Genomic DNA, 9,653 nt, shown 5'->3' on the forward strand with positions numbered 1-9,653 from the left:
TTTCCCAACATCTTCGGCTTTCTTACGGTATATAGTACAACTATAATTTCCAGAAGTGTGTTTTCAATCTGAAAAAATGTTTGTCTATTTTGCAATCTTATATTCTATTTTGTAAAAATAAATATTTGTTTTACTATTTTGGTCTCCTGAAGTTAATTACATAGTTTATGTTCGTACATTTTTAGTTGAATGTGAGATGGATAATTTTTTCAACTAAACAAAATTAAAGGTACGTAAGTGGAACTTTTTTTTTTTAATTCATCATTTATCGAGTTTAATTAAAATTGTTAGAGCCGATTTTTGATAAAATCCTAAAAAAGTATAAAAAATTGATTTAGTAATGTGGCACATCCGGTTGGTCAATTTTAAAGAAAGTCACGAGGTATACACTTACCATAAATAAGACATTAGAGTTTCGTACGCCTTTTCGTTTCTGAGTTAGGCTGTTGTTAAAAACAAACGTACCAATATGCAAGAATTGTCAATTTGAAAGCAGGGGACCTCAAAACGTTTATTATCGTCAACAACTCTTTTAGATATTTTTCACGATCCTAATAGTTTCCCATTTTATTTTTTTTTTACTTTTTCCATTTCTAGGCGATCCCATCATCTAGATTCCACTTGATCACCTCTAGATAAACCTCCTCCCAGTGTGTCAGAAATGACAAGGAAAGTGGAAATATGGGAAATAAAAAAAAATGTAAGTGAAAGTAAAAACACCAGGTTAAGATCAGTCATACAGCTCTTTTTTCATCCTTGTACGGTTGAAGGTTGTGTCCATGCCTTGACACTTATAGCATTTATAAGCTACTTAAACCAAACTCTGAGTAGATAGGCCAGTTTTCCAAGAATGTTTAGGAAAAGGTAAAATTTCAGTGACTCCTCCCCGATCTACCCTAGGTAGGTTGAGAAAACCGGTCAAATTTGTTTGGAAATTTTAGATTTTGCCCCATCTCCTCTGGGTCTTAAGCATACTGGTGGCACGCAAGATCAGAGTTTGGGTCTTTCAAATTATTTTCCAAACAGACACAATCAGTAATTTACATATACAATTAAGAAATCATGAATAACTTCTTTTAAGTTTATTTATTTGGTTCATCAGTTTTAATCGACGTCTGTCAAAAACTGATCTGTAGTTCTTCAAGTAAAAGTATGATTTCTTCAAGAACTACAGAGCAGTTTTCTGTACTTCTCACGGTTTTAATTTACGGATCATGTGAGTGAGGTCTTCCTCACTTTAAAAAGCAGTTTTATAGGTTGAAAAAATGGTTAAAATTGGTCACTCCTTGGTTTACTAGTTATGTTATCTATTTATATAAATATGCTATGTATTATTATCAGTGGTAGTCCTAAACTGCACAGCGTGGGAACGCTCACCATCTTAAGATAATTGACTAACATTAGGTGATTCAGAATGCCATCCTTCCCTTTACAAGGTGGTTTTTCACTAATTTTTAGCTTAAAAGTCAGTGTTTAACCAAACAGTGCAATGGTTATATTGGTTTTATGCTACTAGTAATAAACTGTAAAAAAGTAAGCAGGATGTATTATCACTGCCCAATACAATTTAAATAATTTACTGATTTGATAATTACTCTATTACTTTTTCCAGGGAGAGTAGAAACCCACCCTACTACATCACTGATTATTATCATAATCCATTGTCATGGATTGAAAAGCGAGATCAAACAATACTTATAGTACAAGAGCCCAAGAGGAGAAAAAAGACAGTTATTTCACCTAAATTTTGGATTACGTAATTGAAAACTAGTTATAATTACTGATCAAAATTGATGAGCCTGCCAATTATAGGTAGGGGGAATAAAAAATGGCGGCTGTTTCAAAACGTTAAAAATAATTACTTTTTTTTTTTCTATTCGGAGCTCTATATCTTTACAACAATAGAAAATCTAATTGAGCATCATTTAAAGTAGAGTAAATTTGCTAAAATGTAAGCCCTAATAGAGCTATTACGGTCAATAGTTCTCCATATATATCGCTTTTTAAAAAGCAACATCTATATCTCAAAGACCATTTGACGTACAGATGTCTATTAGCACTCAAGTTAAAGTTAATTTAATGAGCTATAAAGTAGTTTATGATGTTTATTTTCGTAGTAGTAGTTTTCATGAAATTTTCTAAAATAAATTGATTTTATTGATATGTGAATATCATAAAAACTACTACGAAGATAGGTGTCATAAACTACTTTATAGTAAGTAAAATTTCCTTTATTTTATTATTTATAGTGCTGGCAGACATATTTGCGTCTTATGGCTCTGGAGATATATTTTTCAAAAATCCAACATTTTATACGAACAACTAGAAATTAACATTTTGTGAGTTTATTTTGTCAAATATCATATAAACTGCTACTCCTTTAAAGATTAACGTTATAAACTATTTTATAGTAAATTTGACTAGCTTTAATTTGAGTGCTGGTAGACATCTGTACTTATAATGGTTTCTGAAATAAAGTTTTTCATAAATCGAACCTATTGTGCGAACAACTATAAATCAATCTATTTTAGCAAATATCATGAAAACTACTATTCCTACGAAGGTAAAGATCATAAACTACTTTATAGTATAATCTTTTAGCTTTAATTTGAGAGCTAATAGGCATTAGTACGTCGAATGGTTATTGAGATATAGATTTCTCAAAATAGATTCACTAACTACTGATATTTCAGTACAGTTTTATTAAATGTTGCTTGTATCTCGAGAACTATTGAATGTAAATAGCTCTATTATGGCTCATATTTCAGCACATTTACTCTTCTTTAAATAATGTTCTTTTAGATTTTCTAGTGTTGTTGGTAGTTTTTAAGATATGGAGCTCCGAATGAAAAATTAATGTTTTTTTAAGGTTTTGAAACAGCCGCCATTTTTTATTCCCCCTACCTATGCTTGGCAGACTCGTAAGTTTTGACTAGTAATTATACATAAATTTTCATTAAAGTAATCAAAAATTAGGGTGAGATAACTGCCTATTTTGTCTTCCCGACTCTTGTTCTATTAGCTTAAACCTATTTTTAGGAGGTTCAATTTAAAAAAAAAAATTAGAATCCGAGAAATATTTTTACAGCTATCCATACTTCGAATTTGTATACTAGACGTATCCACTACATAAGAACAGGTTTGAGTATTTATTATTTTTATTTCGTGTAACTGTATTCGTCTGTTGCGTTTGGCACCACATTTATCTCACTGTTTCTATGAGCCACCCCACAGGGATTTCGCAACGACGTTGGCTGTTCTTAGTGAAGGTATTTTTCTGTAGTGAAGGACCCCTCAGCAACGAGTGGAAGGAGTGGAAGCACCCACTGCCCTAGTGAAGAGATAGCAGCACTTAATGGAGCGGTTATTGAAGGCTGTGGAGATATTGGCCGTCCGCTATTTCCTAATGAAATTCCTTCTTGAATTCCAGCGTTCTTCGGCCATTGTCATTCAGCCCTATTTTATTCAACAAACTCTTCTGCTATTCCATATTCTTACTTTTCAACGCAATTTAATGTCTTTAATATATCTTATTCCAAATTGTAATGAAATTCATATGGTCGTCTTAATCAACTCATAACGTTCATATCCAACATACTTATTAACATTTTTATTCAATCTTCTAGGACGAGAATGATAAAGAAGAAGTTAAATGAGATTACAATGAGTTATCTAAAACGAAATTAAAAGATGTTAATAATAAATATGAGAGAAACAAAAACAATTCCGTGAAAAAAAATTATAACAATTTTTACATTATTAAAAAAAATTAATAAAAATCATTAAATTGAAATTTTAACTCACATTCCAAAAAATTAAATTAAACCAAAATTAGAGATCAGAAACCGACAAACGGAGGCAAGGTAATTACCACGCTTCCACAATATTTCATGAATGGGTCAGAGTGTCCTCTATCACCAGACCAATATTTTATATTATCAAATCAATATTAATTATCATAAATATTAAATCATTTACTTAAATATAATCCGTGCAAAATGTTTTTAATCAGTACAGGTAATAATGAGACTTCATTTAACCCAGCGGTTCCCAAAGCATAGACGTCTGGGGACCTTTAAGCCGGACATTGAACAAGATGCGGCCCACCCCTAACTCTAGTACAAAGGGCGGTTTCTTGAAAATTATGATGGCTAAAAGTGCATTTGATGTTATTTTTATTGGAAATTTACCTTAAAACTTTTCAGTTAACACCAAAACATCAGGAAAGATAAAATAATTCCAACTACAATTTCCCAAAAACAAAAATTATAACTCTTACAGGCCACTGATGGGGAATCACTGATTTAACCCAAAATAATGCAATTTGATTCATAACACTTTCAAGTGTTAAGGAGAACTACGGTGCAGCTTTGAACAATCGGCCGTAATACAATAAAGTAAGCGTTGAATAGGGGCACACTCTTGAGTCTTGTTTACATGGCAATGATATTGAAGAGCTTCAATAGCCTCAAAATCACAACAGGGCCCGTCTGTGCGTGGCATAAACAAAAACAATCAAGGCTACTGATGTTGAAAAAAGTTAAGCAATGTGGCTTAACAAGAGACAATAACATTCTAGGGGATTTTTAGAAGGGTCCTGAGAAAAAAGGACACGCAGCTTCAAATGAACAGCACCACGCTTAAGGATATTAAAAAAAAAAGTTAAATCTGTACCATTACAACCCATGAAGGGTCAGAGGTGCAGTACTTCGTAGGGAAGTACTGTTTCTAGACCAACTGTTGTGCAAGGAGGTCATTTGTTCAGAATCATGGTCGACCGCCAGATTTTTACCCAATAAGGGTACCCACTTTATAAAGCTAGGTGACCCGGGGGGGCTTCTGAAACCACAGGGCTGAATCAACGGCAGGTAACAGATAATAATTATCAGCCACATCCGGATTCGAATCCAAGTCCTTGGAGCTAGTAGTCCATTGCCTTACCAATGAACTACCCACTCCCACAACGATATCACAAGGTATACTGTATATAAAGTATATACTGGTTATCTTACTAAACACATGTGCAACTTTGTATTGACAGAATCTAAACGTAGATTCTGCCACTGAAAGGAGGAAACAGCCTACGAGGCTGTAGTAAGTTTATAATTTTCACGATCGGTAAAAACCCCATAACAGAAACTAAGCATTATAAACTTATTAATCTCAATATAATGAATATAAAGCCCATTTTTCTCGTCTAATTCAAAACATGTCCGAATCCTTTATAATATATACAGACGGATCAAATTCAGACCAATCAGCAGCATCATCCTTTGTAACTAATGACTCGACGTTCAAAATTAAACTCCACAAACTATGCAACATATTCACAGCCGAACTAAATGCAATAGCAGCAGCACTTCACTTCTCTTTGTCTTTGAAGCACACCAACATTACAATAATTACAGATTCATTAAGCTCGATAAAAGGTTTAGATTGTATGTTTCCAGAGCATCCGAAAATTTCCTGCATCCATTTTCACTTAAAAACTCTACACAATATGGGTATGTCAGTTACATTTATATGGGCTCCAAGCCATGTAGGAATCGCAGGGATTGAACTAGCCGACCACGCTGCAAGAGAAGCACTCGCGCTTCCAGGACGGGGTAAACCAATTTTAATTCCGTCAGAGATGAGCAGGCCTCTAGTAAAGGAAGTCAAAGATAAATGGCAATATTTGTGGAATGAAAGCCCAATGAATAAATTAAAAATTATTAAAAAGGATGTCGCCCTGGGGTACCTCCAGTCGCAAATGCCGTAGAGAGGAGGTTGTACTGACTAGGCTGAGAATAGGTCACACGAGGCTCACCCACTCCTATCTTATTTCAAAAGAAGCGCCTCCGATCTGCCAGTATTGCAACAACAATCTAACAATAAGCCATATTTTCCAATGATGCCCATATTTCACACTACACCTCAATAGCTTAGGACTAAACCAATATATCTCAAAAACCATTAGAGACGATGATAAAGCAATAAAATTGGTGTTTTAGTTTTTAAAATCACAAAATATGCTGACAGAAATATAACTCGATTGGGAGAGAAAAATAATAATAATAAAATAAATAAATAAATAAAATAATAAATAATCAAATTTAAAAAAAAATAAAATTTAACGAATATTAGCACATTTAAATAAAATATAAATGGCGTTGACCAATGGAGTTTGGCGCCACTAAACAAAAACAAAGAAACTAATTAATCCTTTTTTTATTAATATTTTTGTCTCGTCTTCCATTAAAAACCTATACAGCCCAAGTGAGGTAATATCAAGTTTCAGTTTTCGGAGCCACCGTGAAATAAATGTTGAATAACCCAGAGTGGGTTCGAACCCATAACGTTCTGAACTAGGCCCCATTGTGCTCGGCTGTCACGTCCTCAAAGAGTGTATTGATTGTGCTTATGGAGCTTCGGAAAACTTACAAAAATTATGCTTTGAGAGCTTAATTAATATTAAGTACAACAGGCCTAAATAATCGACGGAGCACAACCAAAAAGATAAATAAATAAATAGTAATAATAATTTTTTTAACAACTTTCTTTCTTGTCGAGTTATTAGAATCGCTTAATAGATCTAAACAAATATCCATTATTGTCTAAAGCTTTGATTAACAATCCCAACGTTCAATACGCTGACTGATACAACTATATCGAATTGAAACATCTTCAGCTTTCGCTCAAAGTGATAATATGATTAACCATTGTCATAATCAGTGAAATGAAAAGAAAAGGGTCTAGACCTACTTTCGATCTCTATCTTTTCACACCGACTCTCACTAGTTGCAATCACTATAGTTATGGCCGAATGGGTTCAATGTAGGTGGTTCAGGATTAGACAAACTAGAAAGATAAACTCTTCAGTTCAGAAGTCTAGATCGGATTGAGGTAAATATGTCGTTGTGTTGGTAACAAGGTTGATCACAAAACAGTAGTTTCTTGACTCTCAGTTGGAGGCAGATAAATATGACTTTTTTCGATTTAAAAAGATAAACAAATTTAGTGTTGGTTTCTTTTTGGATCCTTTGCAGCAAATGACAGTCCATATGTTATGTCTAGGGATAAGATTTTTTTTTATGTGCTAAAAAATCCGAAATATGTACATAAATACGTGCTAATAAATTGTCAAATATTTAAAAAAATACTTATTTATAAATTATGTATTACTCAACAATATAAATTACTAATTAATTAGTAATTTTATAACTTAAAAAAAGTTACATAAATAAGGATTTATTATATACTATATGAATAATATTTTAAAGAAATTATGTTAAAATATGTACAAAAAAATGTACTTAGAGAAAACAGCCGTCCAATAACAAGCCATTAATTAGTAATTGTAATTAAACTAGGGGAGAGAAACAAGACTAAGATGAGAAAGGACCATGGGAAGGGGGGAAACAGAGAAATGGATTGAGGAGTAAACAAACAAATTCTAGGAAAACGCCACAGAAATAAGACCCTTGCTCTTTCTGAGAAATTCTGGATGCAATTCTGTGTGAAAATTTATTATTGCCACTGCTTTTAATTTGTGTTCAAAGATGAAGATATAGAATTTTTACGCACTATTTATGATAAATGATAAATTTCACTTTTAAGTTTCTTGCGTTCTCTTGAATTTTACGTAGTTGCTGCGAAAAATGTATATACAATTAAGCAAATAATTTAAGGAAATACGTGATTCAGGACAAAATATCTAAAATATGTAAAAAATAACAAATATTTCAGAAAATATGTGATTTACAACAAAATATGTAAAAAAGGCCAAATATTTAAAAATATGTGAAATAAAAATGGCTTTTTTTGGCCAAAAATGTCTTGAAACATCTTCAGTTAGTAAGGAATCGAAATATATCATGGTCAGGTAAAAATATGTGAAAACATAAAAATCCTATCCCTAGTTATGTCCAATTTATTTATTTATCCCTAGTTATGTATGGACCAAACAGCCATTATATCCTAAAATAATATATTGATGAAACAATATTTCATTTTGACAAACTATGTGTTTTTAAGATGTTCGAAACTAAGGTCAGTTTTATCTAATTTTTAATCAGATGTCTTATGCCTGACTAATAAATCAAGATGAAGGATACAATTAGAATCAATGTACTTGTTTTCTATCAATCCTCCCACTCTTTCATCTTAAATATGGGCTTGAATCGGCGGTAACATTCGTGAGAATAATGAGAGACCTCTTTAAATTTTTTTCACGTATTTTGATGCACAATTGAAACCTTGATTACCATTTTTAATTAACTTTCAAGTTTTTGGAACAAATAACGCCAAGTTTCAATGTTGATTAATTTATTTTTACATATTTCCAAAAATACTGAAAGCTTGCAGTAATGCGTTGAGTAAAATTCTAAAAATTTCAATAAATAATTTTAGTAACTATATATATATTAAAAAAAAATACATTTTCAAGCCGGAACACGCCAGAATTTTTCATCAATCAGAAATAAGGTATTTTCACACAAATTAACATCACAGACCGAAGAAAGGAGATGCGTATACAAAATATTGTACATTATTAGCAATTATATTACATTTTGTAATTGTACCAATAGTAAAAATTGCGGCATAAACCGACCTACTAGCATTAAACTTTCGTATGGCTAAAATGCTAAATTCTCCACTAAAAATTATCTTCTTGTCGACTTGTAACCAAAGTCAGATTTTCTTTACCGAGTTTCAGATTATAAACCACGTCCAAGATAAATTATATAAAGTAATGCATTCTTTATATTCCTATAGTAGTCGAATGCATTTTTAAAAAAATAATATACTATTAAAAATATATTTACTGTTGAAATTTGAATATTTAATTAAATTTTAGTCAGATACAATCTGAAAGATTAATCTTGGAAAATATTAAATTATTTTGTTTTAATTTATTTATTTATTGATATTTACAACTGTATAAAAAAATACAACAAGTAAATTTGATCATAATGACATAATAATATGATACAGGATGTAGAGAAACTACCCAGTAATAGAACTCTAAAAACAGTTTACAATATAAGGTCACGAGGCCATCTTCTTCATTAATTTTTAGGAATAATTTCTTCTAAAATATTAAGTTAGCATAGAATTTGACTATTACTGGACCGATTTACGTGGTTTTGTTCAAAATGTTCCCTGTCACCATAAAGATACTCCGATCTCTCCGGGAGCAAAAAAATTATGAACAAAATTAAACATTTTTAGTTTGTAAGCTCAGAAAATAAAGGTTTTTTCACGGTCATTATATACCAACCGAATCGTCTCTTTCCGAAGATTAAGAAAAAAATATCATTGATTCCATTAAACGATATTATATTCACAAAACTTATAAAAACATAATTTGGCATATGGTAATGTAGAAAAAAATATATATTTTTAAAGAAAAACTCACCTAATTCGGATCAGTAAGAACGATGTACAGCAAAGTTAGCCGTTAGCATTTGAATTATGGGTTTCAGGTGAAGAAAAACTTTTTAAAAGTTTTATTTTATATATCTTGTTCTAATTTGATTAATTGGTTCGTGCTCTTTAGTGAAATTTATAGAGCCCTAAACCATTGTCAAGTTTGATGTAGATTAGTTGAGTCGTATTGAAGCTATAATAACTATTTTTTTAAAGAAATTAAAAGACTATGTAGTGCGAAG

At 31.5% G+C, this 9,653-nt stretch overlaps 1 protein-coding gene across 1 annotated transcript in view; it reads right to left on the reverse strand.

Moving 5' to 3' along the window:
• The window catches only part of LOC106689794 (alpha-crystallin B chain), a 36,838-nt gene that overhangs the window by 26,336 nt on the left and 849 nt on the right, over positions 1 to 9,653 (reverse strand). The window lies entirely within an intron of this gene.

This window comes from Halyomorpha halys, unplaced genomic scaffold (assembly GCF_000696795.3).
Source record: "Halyomorpha halys isolate HHAL.00 unplaced genomic scaffold, Hhal_1.1 Scaffold1469.1, whole genome shotgun sequence".
Classification (NCBI taxonomy): Eukaryota; Metazoa; Arthropoda; class Insecta; order Hemiptera; family Pentatomidae; genus Halyomorpha; species Halyomorpha halys.